The sequence below is a fragment of the Triturus cristatus genome, chromosome 2_1 (assembly GCF_964204655.1).
Source record: "Triturus cristatus chromosome 2_1, aTriCri1.1, whole genome shotgun sequence".
In the NCBI taxonomy this organism is placed as follows: domain Eukaryota; kingdom Metazoa; phylum Chordata; class Amphibia; order Caudata; family Salamandridae; genus Triturus; species Triturus cristatus.
The window spans coordinates 5,098,506-5,121,797 of NC_140581.1; the positions used below are offsets into that span (position 1 = coordinate 5,098,506).

Here is a 23,292-nt window from a genome sequence, read left to right on the forward strand (position 1 = left end):
GGTGCTGGCCTGTGTTTACAGGATGAACCTAAGGTGAGACTCACCAACGAAACCCCAATGGGTGGCAGCTCCTTCTGTGGCTGAGGTTCCACCCCAAGGGCTGTTCCAACAATGGTGTGTCCATGAGCTACGGATACTAAATCATGATTTTCGACCGCCAAAATGAACTTAAAAAAAAGCTTCCAGCCCTTGTGGAGGGTTGGGCTTTCTGCGACTGCCACCGAATCCTCAACACTCGGTGCTGAGTTAGGGATACCGGAAGCAGTCTCTGAATCACAGCAGTTCACCTGGATATCACGAGAAATGCCAAAAAAGTGTTTAAAACCACATACCTTTTAGAAGGTGACAGCGTCATGAGGTAGCGCTTCGAGCAGGAAGTAAGTGACGAACCAGGCACCTAAGCGCCAGTGCTTCCAGTGGGGAATCATTACAATGACGTCTGTGCCCCCAAACAACACGCGGCCAGGGTCAATGCTGAGAATCCCAGTGTTTGCGCGTGCCTGAACCCCAACAACAAGCCCATCACCCGAAAGGGAATTAAGGAGATCCACTTAGTTATGGTTTAACTGGGATCTGAGATGCTTTCAAATCCAATATAGGACACGGCCAGCCTTTTTAATGTGCACGATTTTCAAGTGACCACGTTTATAAATAGATTTATAGTCCCTGTGGTGGAGGCTGCTGGATTGGGGGTAGGGACTCTAGAAAATGCAATCGTTTTGTCCCCGTTGGGGTTAGAGAGATGCAAGTAACACTAAAGCCAGCATTGATGGGCACACAGAATGGGCAGCACCCGAAGGCTCTAGGGCAGGAGAGGATGGGCTGTCACCGCTCCTCTGGGGCTGATGGAGGGGTGATGCAGAGCTCACAGGAGTGTAAGGAGTTCACTTCCACTAGGGGGCGGGGGTCAGATGGCAACCCAGCCCTGGTCCTACCCCTGCACGCCACTGAGACACGGGTTCAGCTGGCCACATGAGAGACTGCGGGAGGTGGCAGCAGGAAGGAGCAGTGGCAGGGCAGGGGGGCGGCTCACTAGGCAGGAGTTGTCTGCCTGGGCACCTCCGCGGGCCTCTACCCCGGGTGTCACTCAGTGAGCAGTGCGTGTGCCAGTAGGTGCGGGGGCGATGCAGGTGTCACTTGCTGCAGGTGCGGTGCTCATCTCAGTGCCACTCTGTGGATGCAGGTGCGATGCTGGGACCACCAGGTATGGATGTAGGTGCGATGCACGCTCCAGTGCGTGCAGGTGTGTTGCTGGCGCGAGGGCTTGTAGTGCGAGAGTGCTGGTGCCAGGGGGCACAGGGTAGCTCTGCTCCCTGTGGGTGCATGGGAGTGTTGGGCTGCTGGGTCTTGGTGTGGTGGTGTTCCAAGGGGGTGCCAGCGGACGTGGCATGCTACCAGCGGGGGTCGCTGTGCTGCTGGTGCCAGTGGGTGAGGGTGCAGTGCTGGTGCAAGTGGGTGAGGCTGCGGTCCTGATGCCACTGGGTGAGGGTGTGCTGCTGGTGCCAGTGGACGAGGATGTGCTGCTGGTGCCAGTGGGTGAGGGTGCAATGCTGGTGCAAGTGGGTGAGGGTGCGGTGCTTGCGCCACTGGGTGATGGTGCGATGCCACTAGTTGAGGGTGTGGTGCTGGTGCCAGTGGGTGCGGGTGTGATGCTGGTGCCAGTGGGTGAGGGTGTGGTGTTGACGCCACTGAGTGAGGGTGCAACGCTGATGCCACTTGGTGAGGGTGCAATGCTGGTGCCTGTGGGTGAGGGTGCGGTCCTGATGCCTCTGGGTGAGGGTGTGCTGCTGGTGCCAGTGGGCGAGGATGTGCTGCTGATGCCAGTGGGTGAGGGTGCAATGCTGGTACCTGTGGGCGAGGGTGCGGTCCTGATGCCTCTGGGTGAGGGTGTGCTGCTGGTGCCAGTGGGTGAGGGACGGTGCTTGTGCCACTGAGTGAGGATGCAATGGTGATGTCACTGTGTGAGGGTGCGATGGTGATGTCACTGTGTGAGGGTGCGATGGTGATGCCACTGGGTGAGGGTTTGGTGCTGCTGCCAGGGAAAGAAGGTGTGGTGCTGGAACCATGGGCCCAGGTGCGGTGATGGTGCTGATGGGAGCATTCGTGGTGCTGGTGTAAATGCAAGTGCACCTGCTGGGGAGCAATAGTGCATGTTCGAGAGTAGGCACCTGCGAGAGAGAGAGAGAGAGCAGGTAAGGTGAAACAAGGCGTGACCAACAATCCCGCTGCAGGACCGAAGGCCTTCAGGCTCGGCTGGGGTGGGGGAAAAACGTCTAAATGCGGCCCCAGCCTGCAACGCCCGGGCCGGCCTACTCTTAAATCTGGAACGAACCCGCCTGCGGGGGCGTCTCTGTTTATATGAAGGCGTGGTCCTGGGAACCTGGGGTGGAAATATCTGCCCCTCAGGCCCTGTGGTCCCCGGCCCCCTCCCACCGTGCGAGATGCTGCAGCACCACACCCCGGACCTCACTTTCTCCTAATGAAGAGAAAGTACAGCTTGGAATCCACCGCACTCCCCTGACATCCGAGGAATGCTGCTACCTGCCCCGTGCCATGACATCTGGGGAGGAAGCGTGTGTATGTTCTCTCGTAGATGCGGTGTACCTGAGGAACCCTCGTCGCCAGACCTCTCTCTACAGGCATGTTCACCCTTCTTCAGGCCTTGCGTGCCCAGGAGTGTTGTCTCTTTCAGGTGGTGCTTCGTGTATTGTTGGCTGTATCGGTCTTTTGACTGAGGCCCTGGACAGAGTTTATTCACAAGAAGCTCTCCTGGGGCGCCTGAGTCGTGGCTTTTAGCAACCCACAAATTCCAGCACGTGATTTTAATCTAGCGCTGCCCTTACACCTCAGCACTGGCCTCTGTTTGAGAAAGCACTGCTTCTGTTTCAGAACAGGATTGGGGGCAGAGAGCGCGAGAGCTGGAGACTAAGGGCATCCCATAGCCTCACGTGCCGCAAGCACGTGCCGTTCTGGCACGGCAGCCCACGCGCTGCTCTCCCACTGTCTCAATGCTGACTTGCAGCCCCCTTGCAAGCACGGCAGTGAGGCCCGTGTGCACCTCCCCAATGTCCCCGAGTACTGGCCTGCAGCACCCCATGCAACTCCAGGAATGGAATCACAAGCGCATCTCTTATGTGCCCGAGTAGTGCCCGCCCTGGCGCGCACAGGCTTCTTCCCCAGCGCCCCTCCAGCTGCCCTGCAGCACAGCCCCCACCCTGCTAGTCCCGTGCTCTGGCCTACTGGCAGCTCGCTCAGTTTTCGCTATGCATGCCCTGCAGCACCCTAGATAACCCAGCACTGCCGCCCGCGTGCAGCGGCCCACTGTAGCCCCGCACTGCAGCCCACGTGCAGCGCCCCACTGTAGCCCCGCACTGCAGCCCACATGCAGCGCCCCACTGTAGCTCCGCACTGCAGCCCACGTGCAGCGCCCCACTGTAGCCCCGCACTGCAGCCCACGTGCAGCGCCCCACTGTAGCCCCGCACTGCGCCCCACTGTAGCCCCGCACTGCAGCCCACGTGCAGCGCCCCACTGTAGCCCCGCACTGCAGCCCACGTGCAGCGCCCCACTGTAGCCCCGCACTGCAGCCCACGTTGGCGAGTTGTGTCTGCCTCCACTGAAGCTTCCCTGCAAAGACGCAAGGGTGCAGGCCGACCTAAAATACATTATAAGTCAACAAAAGGAAAGATGTTAGTTATGCATGTTACAATTCTAGCAGAGGTCCGTATCTTTCATATGTGGCTATTGAGTGAAGAAAATGGAACTTACGGGTGCAATTTTAGTCTAATTGAATATGATTTAAAAGTACTATTTCAACTTCAAATGTATTAAAAGAGAACCCCCCTGCATTCGAAACACACTTTGTTGAAAAACAAGGTTTACAACGTGCAGATAAGGAATTGGAATTGGCTTGCCGCAGAGAGGGGCTTCCAGATAAGGATGTAGGGCCAGGGACAATGGGAGAGCTACAGAGATGCAAGTGGGAACCTGCAGGCTGCCTGCTTTAAGCAGGAAGTGGGATAAGGGAGGGGGTGGCAAATGGTGTGCACTTTCGCGGCCGCTTTGATGTTCTCAGTGGCCGCGCGGCTCACTGAGAACATCAAATCGGCCGTGAAATGATCACACAGGCTGCCAAGTGGTGCGCGCGCCCGGCGCCCATGCACTGTAGTTGGCGGCCTGAAAGCACTGGTTTGCACTTCCAAATCCCCCTTTTACAAAAGCTCTCGCGAGAGCAGCGCTAAAGCGCTGGCTCAGGCGAGACCTAAAAATTACATATTTAATACTGACACACTTGTCGACATGGTTACGACCCTCGAGCGAGGACCGGAGTTGGGACCCACTTTTGAATTACGGTGTATTTAATCAACACAATATTGGTCTTGTAAATTTACCTGAAGTGGTGTCTTTCTATTTTTAAAGTTTTATTCGCTTTTTAGGCAAATACTTACATCAAACAGGATGACTGTATTGTACTTAAAATGTCCATAGAAAGAAATACTGCAAGTGTGCGAGGGGAACAAGAAAGGCAGTGCGGTTTCGGTGACCCTGTTATTCTGTCGTTGCTGTGCTATAAATCCGAGTCTATAATCACCTCAGGGAACGCGTGAACCCCGCCTTCCCTAGCAACCGACCCTAAAGTGTCTTTTTAAGTAGAGCAAAATGAACACTCTGGGACAGAGTTTGCATTTGAGCATACCCTGTCATTTTCTGTGGAAAAAAATATGGCGGTATGGAATTTGTGCAACTATTTTAATAAAGGATTACCCTTTCCTGAGCCCAAGGTGAGGACCACCAGCAGCAGCTGAGGGGCCATCGTCACTGCAAGCAGGTTCGGTTCCCTTGATGGTTTTGAGTAGGTCTGGTGTAGTTCCGCTCGCTGTTTTCTTTTGCCCATGCTTGTGGATGTAGCAGCCCGTTGACGTGCACATTTCTTTATTAGATTGCGTTTTCCATTCTTGAAATATTAACAGCTCTCTTCTCTATTTGGGAGGCCACCACCAGTCCCTCCACTGTGGACTCCGATTACAGATTAGATTACATTTCCTCCGCTTCCCTTTTGGTTTTCGCATGAGTAACGGGACAAAAGGCGCGTCCCGGAGGCTTAAAAATACAATGCTAATGCCGTTTTCTCTTGTGCACTTACCTGAGGCTACGAGGTTGCTAAATTGGCTGATGCTAATCCGAGTAATAATTGGCGCTAAAATGGCATCTCTAAATCGGAGATTTTCACCAGCAGCCCTGGAATCTGACAGCAGTTACTTCGCTCTTAAATTACTCGCGTAATGGAAGCCTGCCCTCCTTTGATAGAGAATGAATGTGAACACGGACTGAACAAGCACGGTTCACTTTCACTTTCGTCTGTTGTGAAAGCTTTCTTGTCTTTATGGGGCCATGTGTTTGAAACCCATTCCCCCATAAAGATAAGAAAGCTTTTACGACGCAAGGAAGGCAGACAAGCCCGTCCAAATGGGACAGCTCAAAAAGCCAAACAAAAACGCCATTACCAACTCTTTTCCAATGACTGGCCACCGTTTAGCATAAACGGTGACGCCAGCCAATGGAAACGAGGGGCGGGGCTTAATGCCCTGTGGGAGGTGGGGTTTGATATACAAACGAGGAGGCCGAATATATTTTCCAAAGACACTTGGTTTATTGTCAGGATGTGAGGTATTAGGATATATGGCGGGTATCTCCTCTGGTTTTTCTCTTGCTGTACTGGGTCTTTCACTGGACGATGGAACTGAGACAGGGACTTGCGGTCCTTCCTGGATCTTGCTGGGGTCTTCCCGGAGGCTCATAGAAGAGGAAAGAAAAAGGAGCCGTCAGTTATCCTGTTCTTTGAACTCTGTAGGGTCTTTCCCGATCACCACACCAGGGAGTGAAACACAAGGACGCTCTCCCCACTTAGGGGTAACGTAGTGACCTAATGTCTGAGGTCGTTCACACATGAAAGCAAGTCCACAGGTTAGTGCCTGAAGACAGTACGTCAAAGGGGTGTCTTAATAATGTGAGAAGAATTAAGTGTTGGGGAGGGATCAGTGGAACCTTTACGAGGGAAAAACCAATTCGGTGAGGTTTATGAAAACAAAACTTGCTTACTCTGGTGTCCAGTATCTGGCTTTCTTCCTTACCCGTGCCCTTCCCCTTTTGTATCTCCTCCCTCCGCCCTCTCGGTTACTCCTTCCTCCCTTGTAGCGATATGACTCACCGGCCCCGCCGCAACTCTCCGGAGTTGCGGCCGCTCTTCCGCCTCCTCCGGGGGACACCACCACTCCTCGCTCCACCGCTCCTCTGATTCCTCTTCTTTCTCGTCCTCACGGTCGTCCTCTGTCTCCGCGTCCTCCCGGGCATTCGTGTTGTCCTCGCAGGGCTCTCCTTCCTTGTCCTTCGCTCGGGCGCCTTCGCAACCATTGGTTCGCGCCCCTTCCTGCCGGTTGACCTCTCCTTTCATTGGCCCGTGAATTGGGCTTCCGGGTTCCCTTTCGTCCACTTCCGGTTCTCTTCCGTAGTTCTGCTGTGGGAAAATAGAACACGGTTGTAGCTGTCGTTTTGGCTTCTCCTTCATGTCCCAGAATGCAGCGGGCTCACTCCGGATGTTATGCTGACTGTCCCACGATGTCCCAAAGGTAAACCCCGTGCTCTCCGTCTTACATCCCCTTTCCCTTGCTGTCTTTCTACAGGAGTTCTGGGTTTGGGGAAATCTCGACAGGTAATCAACGTTTCCCTGTTCGATTCCCTTCCGATGTTTGGTTTGAAAACGATATGGTTGGAGTGATAAAAACCATCTCAGTACTCTTTCGTTGTTGCCCTTATTCCTAGCGAGCCATTCTAAGGGGGCATGGTCAGTATATAGAGTGAATTCCCGACCCTCGAGATAGTATCGTAAAGTGTCAATGGCTCATTTGATGGCTAGAGCCTCCTTCTCGATAGTGGCATACTTTTTCTCTCTTGGGAAAAGCTTACGGCTTATGTATAGTATGGGCTTTTCTCCCTGGGGTGTGTCCTGCGATAAAACCGCTCCCAAACCCTGATCCGAGGCATCCGTTTGAAGAACAAAGGGTAAGGAATAGTCTGGACTAACTAAAACAGACTTGGATGTGAGAGAGGCTTTCAAGGCCTCAAAGGCCTGTAGTACGTCTTCCGTGGGTTGTCGTAGTGCTTCTTCAGTCTTGACTGATTTCTAGAGTAGGTCAGTTAAAGGGGTCGCAATTTGGGAAAATCCCGGAATGAACCGTCGATAGTACCCGAGTAAACCTAAAAAAGCCCGAAGACCTTTCTTGGTTTGTGGTAGGGGTATCTGTGCAATGGCAATTAATTTGGTGGTTTGGGGTCGGATCATTCCTTCTCCTAAGAGATATCCAAGATACCGCACGGTTTGAGCTGCTAGATGGCTTTTAGCAGGGTTGATTTTTCGGCCATAGCTCCCTAGAGTCTGTATGACTTGGTAAAGATGTACTAAATGCTGCTCCCAGGTATCACTGTAAATGATTGTCGTCAATATAGGCTCCCGCGTATTTTTCATGCGGTTGCAGTAATATGTTCATGGCTCTCTGAAACGTGGCGGGAGCCCCATGCAGTCCAAAAGGTAACACTTTGAACTGGTATATACCGTCGGAGGTTGAGAAAGCTGTTTTTTCTCTGTCCTGTTTCCGGAGGGGTATCTGCCAATACCCTTTGCACAGATCCAGGGTGCTAATATATTTGGCCTTCCCTATTCTTTCATCCATTTCATCTACCCTGGAAAGGGGATATGTGTCGAATTGAGAAATCTTGTTAACCTCTCTGAAGTCAATACAAAACCGTACGGAGCCATCTGGCTTTGGTACAAAGACAATGGGAGAATTCCATTCACTAATGGAGGGCTCAATTATATCCATCTAGCATTTTTTGGACTTCCTCTTTAATGGTCTGGCGACGGGCTTCTGGGATGCGATAGGGCCTAAGCCGTACTCGTTTCCCAAAGGGGTTTTTTATAGCGTGTTCTAAAAGAGTGGTTCTACCAGGCAAGGAAGAGAAAGTGTCCTGTACCGGACTCAGTACTCGTATCAAGCCATGTAAAAGCGTTTTGGGGAGACATGTATCTATACACTGACCATATGAGGGAGTGTGACCTTCTGCTACGTTATATGTCGGTGGGAAGGGGTCCCTCCCATTTTTTTAATAAATTGATATGATAAATCTGTGAGGTATGTTTTGTTGGGTCTATCTCGATCCGGTAGGTCACAGGAGTGACCTTCTCCTTGACAATATACGGACCCTGCCACTGTCCTAACAGCTTGTGGTCTGATGAAGCCATCATTAGTAATACTGGGTCCCCTATCTCTAGAGTCCTGAGTTTAGCCCGTTTGTCATAGTGCCCTTTCTGTGCTAATTGGGCGTTCTCTAAATTGTTTCGGACGATGGTTCGAATTTGTCCTAGGTGTGTACGTAAATTAGAAACATATTCCGTCAATGGTTTGGCCTTATCGGGTTCTGACTCCCATTTCTCCTGGGCCATCTCAAGAAATGTGCGTGGCTTATGGCCATATAACAGCTCAAACTGTGAATACCCTGTACTCTTTTCTTCCTTGCAGCGTATGGCAAATAAAGCGAGAGTTGACATATCCTCCCATTTTCTGGATTCCAGGGCTAGGAGTTTTTTTAGGGTGGCTTTAATGGTGGCATTGTACCTCTCTACTAAGCCATCCGTTTGAGGATGATAAGCCAATGTCCTAATTTGTTTCACCCCTAATAATACACACACTTGCTTCATTAAGCGGGATACAAAGGGGGTCCCTTGGTCAGTCAGGATTTCTTGTGGGAACCCCACCCTGGAAAAGACCGTTATCATAGCTTTGGCTATGTTGGTGGCATCTGGTTTACGCAATGGTATGGCTTCGGGAAAGCGGGTGGCGTAATCTACTAACACCAGAACATAACGGCATCCACTGCGGGATGGTAATAAAGGGCCAATGATGTCCATGCCTATCCGGGTAAAAGGTTCACTTATTATGGGAAGAGGTTGTAGGGGTGCTCTAGGTGGGTGGTATTGGTTATTCCTTTGACATACTGGGCACTCTCTACAGTATTTCTTTACCTGTTGATATATACCGGGCCAATAGAATCGTTCGGTAATCTGTTTCTCGGTTTTATCTACCCCAAAATGCCCTCCTAACAAGTGACTATGGGCTAAGTATAATACCTTTTCCTTGAACGGACCGGGTATCAATAACTGGGGGTTCTGAGTGGGACTCCCTTTTCGGTATAGTAAACCCTTCTTTTTAAAGAAATATGGACCTACATGATGGGTGTCTTCCTTCTCCAGGGCCTTGTTCCAGCCCTCTTGTAACACTGGATCTTCTCGCTGAGCCGCATGGAAGTTTCTGTCAGTGTCCCAGGGGTTCTCATCCGGTACAACGGGAAGGACCAATGGGCTTCTACCCTTCTCGGTCCTCCGCTGTTTTCGGCTCTTCTTTGGTTTTACCGGCGGCCATTCCTTTTCGGTCTCTTGCGCAAATGGGGCTGTGGACAACCATTCGTCTTCGGGGTTGGTTTCTTGTTGCAAACTGGACAAGTTTGGGTAGTCGTTTCCCAGTATAGCCTGCTCGGGTAACCTGGGGATCAGACCCACGGTTAGGGTTGTACCGGGATCATGAGCGTGTTGTATCCTCACCTGTGCCGTGGGGTATGGTTTGGTGTCACCGTGAACACACCTTACTGCTACGGTGCCATCAACGGGACCTAGGTTTGTACCTAAATCCTGAGGTCGAATCACACTATGTAGGCAACCCGTATCTGCCAGGGTTGTCAGTGGACATCCCTTTATTGATACGGTACAACGATATGGTGGAAGTTTTCTTTCTCTGGGAGAACAATAGTAGTTGCGAGCCAGGCCAATTTCCATGGGCTCTTCTTTTTGGGGGCAGAACCGAGCAATGTGTCCTACCCCATCACACTGAAAACATTGAGGTCCCATAGTAGGTGGTCTGCTTGTCGGGATGCCCGGGAAAATGGCAACCGGCTCGGGTTTCTTCATCGGCGTTGGTCGGGGATGACGTAACCCTCCTGAACTGCCAGTTTTTCCTCCATGTTCTTCTCGTCCTTTTTGAATCTCTTGTGATCTGTTATAGGCACTAGCGATTTCTACTGCGGTTTCCAGAGTCAAATTCGCCTGTTGTCATACCCACCTCTGAATGGGCGGATGGAGTGAGGTCAAGTATTGTTCCAAGTAAATTTTGGCCATGATACCGTCTTTATCTGTAGTGGCTGGTTTTAACCAGCGATCGGCCATATCTTTGACTCTGAAATACAAAGCTCTAGGGGTTTCTTGCGCACCTTCCTTCAGTTGTCGCAACTTCAGTCTGTAGGTTTCGTTGTCTACTCCCAGCCTTTCCATGATACACCGTTTAATGTCGTGATAGGGCACTGCTCCTTGAACGGTGGCTGCCTGATAGGCGGCTTGTAAGTCCCCGGACAGGAGAGGTCCCAAGTATTGACCCCACTTATCGGGTGGCCAGGATGCGGCAGTGGCCATCCTTTCAAAGTTAGTAAAGAAATAATCCGGGTCCTCTCCAGGTACATATCGTTGTAAGACTATAGAGGGCAGGGTGGTGGAACCTCTCTGGTGGCCCAGAGCCTCGGTTATCTTATCCATGGCTGCTCCATGGGTCTGACTCTGTCCTGTGAGCACCTGTTGTAGTTTACCTCGATCCTCTTCAACCACGGTCAAGAAGCGTTCCATCACCTTTCCTAAGTTTTCCTGGTTCTCCGCCATTTTGGTTAATGCAGCCTACATGTCGTCCTTCAATCCCACTTCTGACACCACTTGTGGGAGGTGGGGTTTGATATACAAACGAGGAGGCCGAATATATTTTCCAAAGACACTTGGTTTATTATCAGGATGTGAGGTATTAGGATATATGGCGGGTATCTCCTCGGGTTTTTCTCTTGCTGTACTGGGTCTTTCACTGGACGATGGAACTGATACAGGGACTTGTGGTCCTTCCTGGATCTTGCTGGGGTCTTCCTGGAGGCTCATAGAAGAGGAAAGAAAAAGGAGCCATCAGTTATCCTGTTCTTTGAACTCTGTAGGGTCTTTCCACGGGGAAGTGCTGGAACCCAAAATAAGGTGTGATAGATAGTAGAAGGAAAAGGACGCTCTCCCCACTTAGGGGTAACGTAGTGACCTAATGTCTGAGGTCGATATGACTCACCGGCCCCGCCGCAACTCTCCGGAGTTGCGGCCGCTCTTCCGCCTCCTCCGGGGGACACCACCACTCCTCGCTCCACCGCTCCTCGGATTCCTCTTCTTTCTTGTCCTCACGGTCGTCCTTGGTCTCCGCGTCCTCCCGGGCGCTCGCGTTGTCCTCGCAGGGCTCTCCTTCCTTGTCCTTCGCTTGGGCGCCTTCGCAACCATTGGTTCGTGCCCCTTCCTGCCGGTTGACCTCTCCTTTCATTGGCCCGTGAATTGGGCTTCCGGGTTCCCTTTCGTCCACTTCCGGGTCTCTTCCGTAGTTCTGCTGTGGGAAAATACAACACGGTTGTAGCTGTCGTTTTGACTTCTCCTTCACGTCCCAGAATGCAGCGGGCTCACTCCGGATGTTATGCTGACTGTCCCACGATGTCCCAAAGGTAAACCCCGTGCTCTCCGTCTTACATGCCCTTTACACAAAATACCCCAAATCATTAAATCTCGCCAGCGAGACTGCGCATGTGCTCAGCCTATGCCAGGCGAGACCTAAAAACGTACTCTGATGGGAGCAGACTGGAAACCTAGACCAGGGGAAACGCTGTGTGTGTGTGTCTTTTTTTTTTTTTTTTTTTGCTTTTCGCTAGTGCCTTCGCAATTCCTCTATTCCACTCTTCTCTCTTTCCGTTCTGTTCCCTCCTTGCCTGTCTTATTCCATTTTGCATAATTCGTCCATTGCTCTATCTTCTGTTCCTCCCTAGTCTCTCTTGATCCCTCGTGCCTTCTGTCCTCCCTCCTTGGCTCTAACATTCCCTCCTTTCCTCTCTCCTGTGCCTCCCATTCCCTTTATGCATGTCCTGGTCTCTCTTTTCGTCTCACATTCTCCCGTTTTCACTCTCACATACCCCTTTCCCCATAAACAGTTACTTCCTTCTCTTTCTTCTCCCTCTTCTTTCTCCAGTTCCCTTCTTCCCTTTCCCGTTTTTTCTTCCCTCCGCTTCTGACCTCTACAGTCCATTCCTTGCTCCTCCGTTTCCTCGTTCCCTGTCATGTTCCCTCCTTCAACACCTGCTGCCTCTCGTGCTTCGAAGAGTCATTTTGTCGGTATAAGCGCAATTCCTCCCATGAGGGGAGAGGATGTGGCGTAACGGCCAGAGCTGCCGACTTTTTAGCTGGAGAAGCAGGTTCGAGTCTCGGCGCCCGCTCAACATACTGTGATTCTGGGCAAATCACTTCATGTGCCCGCACCTACCAACAATGAATATGCCCTTGTGTAATATAATTGGTGCTAATGTAAAACGCTTTAATACATTAGGGTCGAATTTGGTCTAAACCTACAGAAAAGAAGCATTGGTATAGCCAATAGGTCTCGTAGGACCTTATAAGTGCTTAGTCATTCATCAGTTAATGTTGTTGCACCAAGGATATTGTGCTGCATAACTAAATACTTATAACGTCCCAATGGCGAGACCTATTGGCTATGCCAATGCTTGTTTCATAGTTGTTAAAGATGATCCGTGGTAGAGAAATAGTAGCATGGACCTTGTTTGGAAATCCCAGGTGGAGGAAGATGAGTTGCAGAGTTTTTTAGTGACAAAGCTTGATCTTGCTAATTTGTCCACTTGAGCTTTCATCGATAGCCTGGAGTCCATGGTAACTCAAAGGTCTCTTACTTCCTTCGATACTTTAGGCGGTGTTCCCAGATCATCAGGCCAGGCGGCGAGTGAGTCATTATTTTTCCAATCTCCACACGTGAGTATTTCCGTTTTGGAAGCATTCAATTTGAGATGGCTCCACGTCATCCACTGATCAGCGGCTCTGATGCAACTGAACATTACTGAGTTTCCAATGCCTTTGGGGCTGTCCAGTTTTAAGGAGTATTTGTGTGTCCTCTGCATAGTTGGAGCACGTGAGGTGAAATTCATTGATCAGAGCTGGTAATGACTTCATGTAGATGTTGAAAAGCATGGGTGAGATGATAGAGCCTTGAGGGGCCTCTGCTTTTATGAAGTAAGGTTTGGACGAGGAAGGTGGGGTATGGATGACATTTGTTCTGTTTTGAAGGTTGGACGTGATCCAGTTGAGAGCAGTCCCCTCTATGCTGGCTTTGAAAAGTCTTTGTATTACAGTATCATGGTCAACTGTGCCAAAGGTCCAAGAGAAGTAGTGCACCAAACCTGTTCCAGTCAGCTATGTACTTAAGGTCATCCCAAATGGCAATAAAGGCAGATTCTGTGCCTCTTCCTGGACAGAATCCTGTTTGGAAGTCTGAAAGTATGGATTTATCTTCCATGAATTGTGACACCTGCACAAATGCAGCTCTTTCTATCAGTTTGCCCTGGAAATGTCCATTTGTAATCGGTCTGTAGTTGTCTCAGTCAAGCGGGTCCAGGTTGGCTTGCTTTAGTAATGGGCGTATATATGAAATTTTTAGGTTTTATGGAAAGTTGAGTAATTGTTGATGATTCTTCTTACTGGTGTGGCAGCAGAACTATAAAAAAACAAGCATTGGCATAGCCAATAGGTCTCGCCTTTGGGACCTTATAAGTGTTTAGCCATGCAACAGTTGCATAACTAAATACTTATAAGGTCCCAAAAGCGAGACCAATTGGCTATGCCAAGCGGCCATGCGGCCGCGAAAGTGATCGCCATCAAGCATCAAAGCGGCCGTGAAAGTAATCACGGTAAAAGAGGGCGCGCGCGCCCGCGCACATGCACTGTAGCGCTAGGCTGGCCTGGTCGCACTTTTTGGAGCCCTCTCAATAAGTTTCGCCAGACCAGCGCATGCGCTGGGTCAGGCGAGACCTAATTATTGAAGGATTGTGGTGGACACGGGTCAGAAGGTGTAAGAAACTGGCTCTATATATACTGCACCAAGGTGAGGTACAGTGTGTATAGAGCCCAAGAGTCTCCAGAAGTTTGGCAGAGGTTAAACTTAGATATAACCTTACTCTCTAAAGTGGTAGCTTGTTCGAGCAGTAAGGCAGTATCAGAGGACAGTGTAAAGCATTTGTTGTACACACTCAGTCAGCAAATGGTCTCACACACTCACGAACTGAACTCTGGGACAATTGTTTTTGTATAAAAATATATAGTTGTTTTTATTTCTAGATCCAAGCAAGCCTGGTACAGGTACGCATATAAATACTTTGCAGTAGTAATTGTCTTGTTTGAACACAGTTGAGAATTGCAGTATGACTTGTACTGGTTTTGGTTACAGTTTTAAGTAAGCAGTTTGCAACACATTGCAGGTATAGTACATTCAATTGAACGGGCGTTTTAAGTAAAATGCATTTAATTACTTTTCAGATTACTTTTCTAACCACAGGACTGGATCCTAGATTCAGCCCTGGGACATTTCCTGAAAACAGGTGAGTAAATGCATTTTGGTTAAAGGTATGATTTTTAAGGAATATTATTGTATTTCAAAAGTTGAGACAAAAACTTTTTCACATAGAATCACCAATGTTATCCTATGGGAGGAAATTCACTTAGCAGGCAAGTTACTTTTGCATTACTTGTGTAATCCAGTGCTGGGCTCCTAGATTCAGCACTGTGACATCTACTTAAAACAGGTAAGTAATTACGTTTTTGTAGTTTGTACGATTTTTAAAGAATATTCTTGTATTTAAAAAATTGACACTAAAAACCTTTTTCACAAAGAACCCCCAATGTTATCCTATGGAAGGAAATTCAATTCACAGGTAAGTTACTTTTTAGTTACTTTTCTTACTCAGTACTGGACACCTGGGTTCAGCACTGGGACCTTTCCTGCGAACAGTTGAGAACATTTGGTTAGGTAATTTGTGCGATTTTTAGGTCTCGCTGAGTCCGCGCGCATGCGCTGCTCGGAGAGACATTTAGTAGGTGAGTTTTCAAAGTGCTGCTGGCTGGCCTAGCGCTTGCGTTCACGCGAGCATGCACGCGCGCAGCAGGCAGCTTTGCAATATGTACAGCCGCGATCACTTTCACTTTCGCACGCGCAGCCTACTTTCACTTTTCCCATCGCGCGCACCACTCGCATCCACTTTTTGCTCGCGCTTCTTGTTAACTCCAGGTCTTGTTTTTCATGAACCCAGCAATCACTGTAAATGTGTGCCAGAACCGCATTCCTGCAGCCCCATTTTTTTCCTACTCTGTCATTTCCATTGGCTCGGAGCAATCTCCTTCATCATAATTTTGGTCGCCATTTAGTGCCGTTCGTGCTTAATGGCTTTTCAAGTAAATGCTGGTCTGGGTTATTTATTAACAAGATTGCATGTACACTGTCAAAGAGAATGCTGAGTTCGCTCAAAGAGCCCATGTGTTAACAACAGCGAGTGACCAGCAATCTCACCACGTCTTTCAGAAGAAACACTGCACGTGTTTCGAGGAAAACCTGCAAAGCACGCAGAAGATTTGGGTGAATGGCACGCATTTGAGAGGGAGTAAAATACAGCACGTTAGTATCCCATTCACAAGCCATTCTCATTGCTGAATCATCAGGTCGTTTAAGTGGAAATCTGTTCTAACCTCCAAATTCAGAGTGATGTTATTTTTTTCTGAAAAGTAACTGCTCCAGAGAGGCCTCTTGTCAAGCGATTGAGGGTTAATTTCTCTTCATTTTCTTTTTACTTGCGATAGGCCATCTGTTTATTAGCCCTTCACTTGGTCATGAGCTAGTTGCTCACAGGAATGCTTTGTAAAGCTAGATCACGCAGGAAGTGGGTCCGAAGGGGCTTCCCTTATCAGCATCACAAACTCTTCAAGTTTTATTGAGCCTCCTCCCACGGTTGGATAGTTTTGAGGAGCAAAATGCCCTTGAGAGTTGCTAGAGAAACCAGCATTGGCATAGCTAATAGGTCTCGCCTTTAGGACCTTGTATTTAGTTATGCAGCACAATTTCCTTACTGCACCGACATTAACTGTTGCATGGCTTAACATTTATAAGGTCCCAAAGGCGAGACCTATTGGCTATGCCAATGCTTGTTAAGGAATATTCTTAGTTTTCAAAAGTCGACACTTGAAAACTTTTTGGGAGAAAAAGTGTCAATGTTATCCTATGAGGAAAAACAGGTTATTGGTTTCGAGGTAGGTATTTGGTCTTTGAAGTTAGGGTTCTGGGATTAGACTCAAGGGTCTCCCAGGGTCAGTGATGCACTGTTGTTGCACCCCCAGTGGCACTAGGGTGGCCGGGTGCAGAGTGTTGAGGCCCAATGTTATCCTATGGAGGATAGGGGGCTCCAGTTGGTGGCTGCTGGCAAGCAGGCCACGAGGTTGAGGGAGCAAAGATCCTAAGATTAAGCTCAGGGCAAGTTGAAGACCAAGTAAGCACCAAAGGGGCACCCTCAGCGCACTAGGGCGGCCAGGTGCAGGGTGCTGTTTTGAGGTGGTGTGCCTGGTGTTTTCAATGAGGATTTTCGGTTTTGGTTTTCAGCTGCACGCTCGGTCCAGGAAGACTTCCGGGAGGAACCAACAGGTGGGCAGGTAAGTTGGAGGGCTCGGGGACGTAGGTGCACCTGGGGTTCTTTTCTCCAGGGCGCAGGGTGGCTGGATGCAGGGGTGTCTTTTGAGGTTGAATTTCACCTTACCGGGCCACTTGCGGTTGGGTGGTGGGGTCTCTGTGCAGAGGCTGCAGACGACGTCGGGGATTCCTGGAGGGGTCAACCCACGGTGAACTCGGACTCTGAGCTGGGGGAACCTCACTGGGACCGGCGGGCCACTCGAACTCGGGCCGTAGGCGACGGGTGCAGTGGTAGTTCCAGGCGTCGGGTTTTTTTGTCCTCAGCAGGCTCAGAGTCTGTTTTCGGAGTTTCTTTTGAACAGGGCTACTGTTCACAGGAGATCCAGTCTTTGTTGAAGTCAGTCAGTCCTCCCATGGGCTTAGCAGGTCGCTAACTGCAGTGCAAGATAATTTTGGCGCAGGATCTCGGGAAACTGAAGACGGGCCGGTAGGGCTGGGGCCAAGTCAGTTGTTCTCTGCAGTCTCCTCTGCTGGGCGTCTTCTTTCGTCCTTTTTCTTCTTAGGTTGCGGGAATCTGCCTTCTCGGTTCAGGGCGCCCCCTAAATACTGTATTTAGGGGGCGTTTTAGAGGTCTTGAGGTCAGTAGCCAATGGGCTACTGACCTTAGGGTGACTACACCCTTGGTGTGCTCACCCCATGTGAGGCAGTGGGCACAATCCCTAGTCCTGATTGGGGAGTGCCTGCTGTTAGACCTGTCAGCTCTAGGGTGGTCTCCCCGTCTGCCAAGCTTGACTAGGACTGAACTAGTCACCAACTCAATCCCCCCCCCACCCCCCCCAAGGAATAGAACCCCTAAGGGCACCAGAGACATCTGCGCCATTAAGACTGCTGAATGCCAAAACCGAATGCTGAAACTACATGCTGAAACTACATGCTGAAACTACATGCTGAAACTACATGCTGAAACTACATGCTGAAACTACATGCTGAAACTGAATGCTAAAGTGACCTCTGGACTGCTGGGGGATCAACCAGGTACTAGCGCTGTGACCCCTGCGCTCCCCGACCGGCCTGGGATCCCCCGAGTCAGTCCTCCGCTGAGCGCTGAGCTCACCGTTGACCCCTTAATTTGTACCACCCCCGGCGTGGGGTCCAGAGGCGCACTCACTGCCGCGGCCCAGGGCCCAGAAGCCTGCCCCTCATCGAGTCGGGGCCCGCGGAGAAGCCCCCGCCGCTGCCGTCGCAGCTACTGCCGGAGTCGTGGAAGGCCTGGGAAGGCTGTGAAGCCGTCTTCTGCCCCCACGTGACGAGGGCGGACTGCGCGCCGCCGCCCCCGCCGCTGAGCGCTCCGAATGCTGGGCCGCGCCCCGCAGGCCGCACTGCCATTGGCGGCTGCGGGCGCGGGCCCCTGCCCCTGAGGATCCCCGGAGCGTCTGCCCGCAACAGAGGACGTCGAGATCAAGGTAACCCCCAGGGTTGGGAGGTAGCGTGGCCGTGCGGAGGCCTGGGACTCACCCCCCTGTCCCCAGGGAGGCTTGTGGAGGACCCGGTGCGCCCCCTGACGATCGGGAGCAGCACCGCACCGACTGGCGGCCGCTTCCCGGTGCCCAGCCGAGACTGGTTCCCCTCCGTGGGATTGCCCCCCTTGCTTCTTGACTGCTGCGTACTTCTCACCTCCAGGGAAGAGATCCGTCCTGGAAAAGGGGACCGTTTGCTTATTGCCTGTTTACTACGAGTAGCGCTGTGTTCTCAAGTCCTGCTCTGAAGTGCTTAATGTCTGTTTTATACGAGTAGCGCTGTGTTCTCAAGTCCTGCTCTGAAGTGCTTAATGTCTGTTTTATACGAGTAGCGCTGGGTCCTCAAGTTCTGCACTGAAGCGCTAGTCATGTCCTGAGTAGCGATATGTTTGCAAGTCCTGCCCTGAAGCGCTAGTAGTTTTCCAGGTGTGGCGCTACATTTTCCAGTCCTATTTCAAAGCGCTGATAATTGCTAGATACCGCGCGAGGTGCCCACGGCAGATTGAAACGCTAGTGGTGGGAGGGGCGCAGCGCTCTGGTTAACCACTATGTTTACCGCTCCCCCAGGTTCTGACACTAAGGTATACAGGTACTGCCTATGGCACCATAATGAAATGCTGGTGAATCGAACGCTAATGTATTCAAGTGATGCCCATTGCAGTCTCAGGAACTGTACTTGCATATAATTTGATTAGATAAAACTGATTGATTTGCATTGAACCTACTGTGTGGCGTCCATGATCGTGTGCGTTTCCTGCTTCAGGGGATGTGTGTGTTGTATGGTCGCTTTACACTTAAGCCTTCGGGTGCACAACCGCTCGAGTCACGTTACCCCCTTAGGGCCCGGTGACCCCAGGTCTTACACCTGCCATCTGCAAGATGGCGAGCACTGGAGAGGGAGCTTCACCTCACCTCCCCCACCTGAGGGGTGGAGTTGGCAGAGGTGGGCACACCTCCTGGGCTAGTTAGTTTTTCCCGCCTGTCTTCCCGCCGAAAGGGAGGGGAGACAGGAAGGGGGCCTGCTCCTGCTAGCAGGAGAGGCTGGGGCTCGCATTCCAAAGGCTGCCAGGCCTTGGAAGCTCCCCTGCCACAGATGGCTCTTCCTGGCCTGGGGGAGGTGTGAACACCTCCGCCCAGGAAAGGCTTTGTTTCTGGACTCTGGGAGCAAAGGCTCCAACCCTTGGGGTCCAGAAACATGTCTTGTGGTGGCAAGCTGGTGTGTACCAGTCAGGGAACGTTTTTCAGGGGGCATCTCTGAGATGCCCTCTGTGTGCATTTTTCATTAAATCTTACACTGGCATCGGTGTGGTTTTTCAGTGTAGCAATTATGGTGCTCTGGAGTTCGTAATGACAAGCTCCCAGCACCATATACTCTTAATGGCAGCACTGCACGTACAATGCCCAAGAATGGGCTTAGACACTGTAGGGGTACATGGCTCATGCACCTGTACCCTCACCACTGGCATAGGGCACCCAGCTAGAGGAGTGACTGATCTATGCCAGGGCAGTGGGTTGTAGGCATGGCACACAGGGATGTGTGCCATGTCGACTCTTTACTTTGTTCTGCACTGTAGGAACCTGGGGTCACCAGGCCCTAAGGGCGGTAACGTGGCGCGAGCCGGTCGGGCAACCAGAGGGCTATGTGTTAAGCAACCATACACCACACGCTTCTCATGGGCTAGGAACACACACAATAAGGGACGCCACACCGTTCAATTATGCAAATACTTCAAGTTTATCCAAGTTTAGTTGGTCAGATGCAGTTCAGGAAATAACAAGGTAATACATGAATTATAATACCATCGTGACATTACATTCGACACTCTGGGTGATACTTATGCAGTGCCTAACCTTGTTCTAGCGCTGTGCGCGCTTACGTAAAGTCTTTCCCTGAACGGGCCGCCTAACTAAGCATGATACTTGAACGGGGACACATTGGGCTCACTAACATGGCACCTGTGGAACTGAGCGCTCCTCGTAATCAATGGCCCCTAATCCTGTGAAGTAAAGCATATGAAACAAAGCGCTACGCGCAACCATTTGTAGGTAATTACAGTCGAGCAGAGCATGTAATACAATACGTTACTCGTGATCCTGGTGTAGAATTTCCTTCGTGCAGAACATAAAACACAATGCGCTACGCGCATCCCTTAGCATGTAATTACTGCCGAGGAGAGCATATAACACAAGGCGCTACTCGCATTTCCTGGCAAAACAATTACTATCGAGTAGAGCATGGAACACAGTGCGCTACTCGCATTTCCTGGCAAAACAATTACTATCGAGTAGAGCATGGAACACAGTGCGCTACTCGCGATCGCGGGCATGTGAATACTTTCGAGCGGAACAGGTCATACAGTGCGCTACTCGCATCCCTTGTCACTCCAGCGGGGGAAGCAGGGTCGGTGGCGGGAAGCGCCACACGAGGGTAATGTTAGTCAGTTCCTTTAGGCGGCTTCCAGCGGGGAGACTGACAGGACTTGCGGAGCGGGTCCCTATGCTCCGGTGCAGTTCACTAAGCACCGCTCTCAGTCTTACAGAAGGGGGGACACGGACAGGATCCCTCGGCGGGGTCTCTCGGTCGCGCAGGCAGGGGAGGGGACTCCCACGGAGGGGACAACCCGGGCCAAGTGTGGTGTGGTTTCCAGACCAGCAGGGGGCGCACCAGGGGGGATCTCGGCCTCCGGGCTTACCTCCGTCTCGGCGTCAGCAGGCGTCCGTCCTCACGACGTTGGGGGAACTCGGCCCCGACCTTGCGCACCTCCTCACACGGCTGCGACGGCAGCGACGGGGCCCCGGGCTCCGCCTGGGCCTCGCGACACAGCAGGGCACTCCTCCAGGGCCTCACGACACAGCAGGGCACTTCTCCAGGCTGCGGCGGTGAGTGCGCTGGCTTCGTCGTCGCAGGGGGGGGCTCAAATTAAGGATGGGGATAAAGTGCTCAGTGGAGCACGCTGCCGGGGGTCCCAGACCAGGGCAGGGAGCGCGGGGGTCACAGCGCTAGTACCTGGTCGATGCCCGGTGACTTGGCAATCGGCTTAGTATTTCGTTCAATAGGGTAGCTTGGACACGCAGTCTCAGCTCTGGCATTCAAGGCTTACAGCTCGCTCTTGTCATGCAGTCTCAGTTCTTAAAGTTAGGTTTCAGTTCTCAGTTGACAGATGAAGTCTTTTGGCGCAGATGTATCTGGCGCCCTTAAGGGGTTCTGTTACAGGGGTAGGGATGGAGAGGGCGACTAGGTCCTTCCTAGTCAGGTTGGCAGAGAGTCTCTGGGTCCTCCTACTACTGGGCAAGATCAGTGGGATTCACAGGGCACCTCACTCACTTAAGAGGCAGTACCTAAATCCTGTCACTCTCAGAGGCATAAGTCCCTGGCTAGGCCCTACCGCCTACACTCCTGGTGGATTCTTCCAGCTCTGCTTCACCCCAATGGCCAACTCACTCCAAAAGTTTCCCTCCCACTCTTAAGTAGCCCTAGGTCAGGTGACCTCTACCAAGGCGGCAAAAGTAAAACCCCACCTCCCTTCTAGAAGGTTCCAGCATCTTCCAGGAGCTTCCCCACTCTACCTATGGGACAAAAAGGCGGGCTGGTGTCGCAACATTGTTGTGGGTCCCAGCCAGCTCCTGGCAGCTAGGGTGCTACAAAAACAGGCCACTCTGCAGTAGCAGGGGCCTGTGGCAGCCATCTTGGGTGAAGGGAACACCTGCACCTTAACACTACAAAAACGAAAAAAATGAGGGAAAAAGGGCCAAGTCCAACATGCACCAAAAACACGCAGCCTGCAAAGTGTGTAAAGGTACAGGGCCTCTAAGGGTGGCACAATGAGTGCTGCAGCCCTTAGAGGCCTTCCCTGGTCCAGTGCCCTGGGTACCTGTGGTACCATTTACCAGGGGCGGACATGTGGCCAGAGATGCCAATTGGGTTAGGTTTGGGGAAAGAACACAGGCCCTGGGAACCTGATTGGCAGGGACCCAGGGTACATCCAGTAAAGTGCACCAGTAGTCAGGCAAAAAGTGGGGGGGTTACTGCAACAGAAACCCACCTTCCTACAGAAGGGCTGCCGGCAGGCCTGCTTGCTTTGACCATGTCCATAAATTCATTGTGTGATATTTGTTGGAAGGAATGCAGAGGCGGGGTTAGCCTATTCTTATAGGGTTTTTTAGATAAAAGTTGATGTTAATTCTCATAGGGATTCTGAACACGACTACAGCCCGAACCACTTAACGGAATTACACCAAATTTGGCAGAAAGATAGATCTTGGTCCAGCAAGAGTGCTTTTTGGCATTTGGTCTAAATTTGGTCTGATCAGTAGTTTGAGATATTCGAAGAAAACCAAATTTGTATATCTAAGGACGCAACCCCTCCGTGAATCCTCCTGATCTCGTCCAGAGATACGATTGGCTTCCAATACTTTAACTAGGCCATCGTGGGACTCGGACTCAGCCGAGTAACAAGATAAACATAACAAATAAAGTCATGGGGGCAGGGTAGGAATACCCTGACCCCCTAAGCCTGGTTCTGTGGGTACCCCAGGGACCCTGCCGGGGCCAAATAGAATTTCCTTTTTTTTTTTTAAATTGCTGCGAAACTCGCAATGGAATTCCAAATTGGAGGCAACAATTCCACCCAGAAACCCACAAGTGTGGTCCCTGGGCCTCTCTTCACTTTAGATCCCGGGGAAATGAGGCATTATGTGCAGTTGGAAAATGTATCTCGAGGCGAGGATAAGGAAAAAGAATAAATAACCTGACTAATATGAGTCAGAGAATTTTAATTTGATCCCTCCCCCCCCCCTTCGTAATAATGCAAATTTCAAAGATGTCAGACTCCTTGTTTTGTTTTCTCTTGAGAGATTTAACCATTTTATCGGAAGCCCTGAACGAGCTCCGAGCTCTCCCCTCTAGCTTAATGGAGAAAGTCATTAAGTTCAGGTGATGCATTGGATACCAAAACAGCTGTTCCAAAACCATTAACAACGAAAAGGTGGGAAATTAAGTTACTCAAATATCAGAGATAAATGAAGCAGAAAGTCACACGATTAATATCAGCGCTCCAAAAAATGCTGGCCATCAATCACTATTAAGAGTCTGCCACAAAATCCCAGCGTTGTCTGAGGTCATGAATACATCTATTCCATGAACACACACCGAATCCGTGCGCAAGAG

At 50.9% G+C, this 23,292-nt stretch overlaps 1 protein-coding gene across 2 annotated transcripts in view; it reads left to right on the forward strand.

Moving 5' to 3' along the window:
* The window catches only part of INTS10 (integrator complex subunit 10), a 457,110-nt gene that overhangs the window by 81,186 nt on the left and 352,632 nt on the right, over nucleotides 1-23,292 (forward strand). The window lies entirely within an intron of this gene.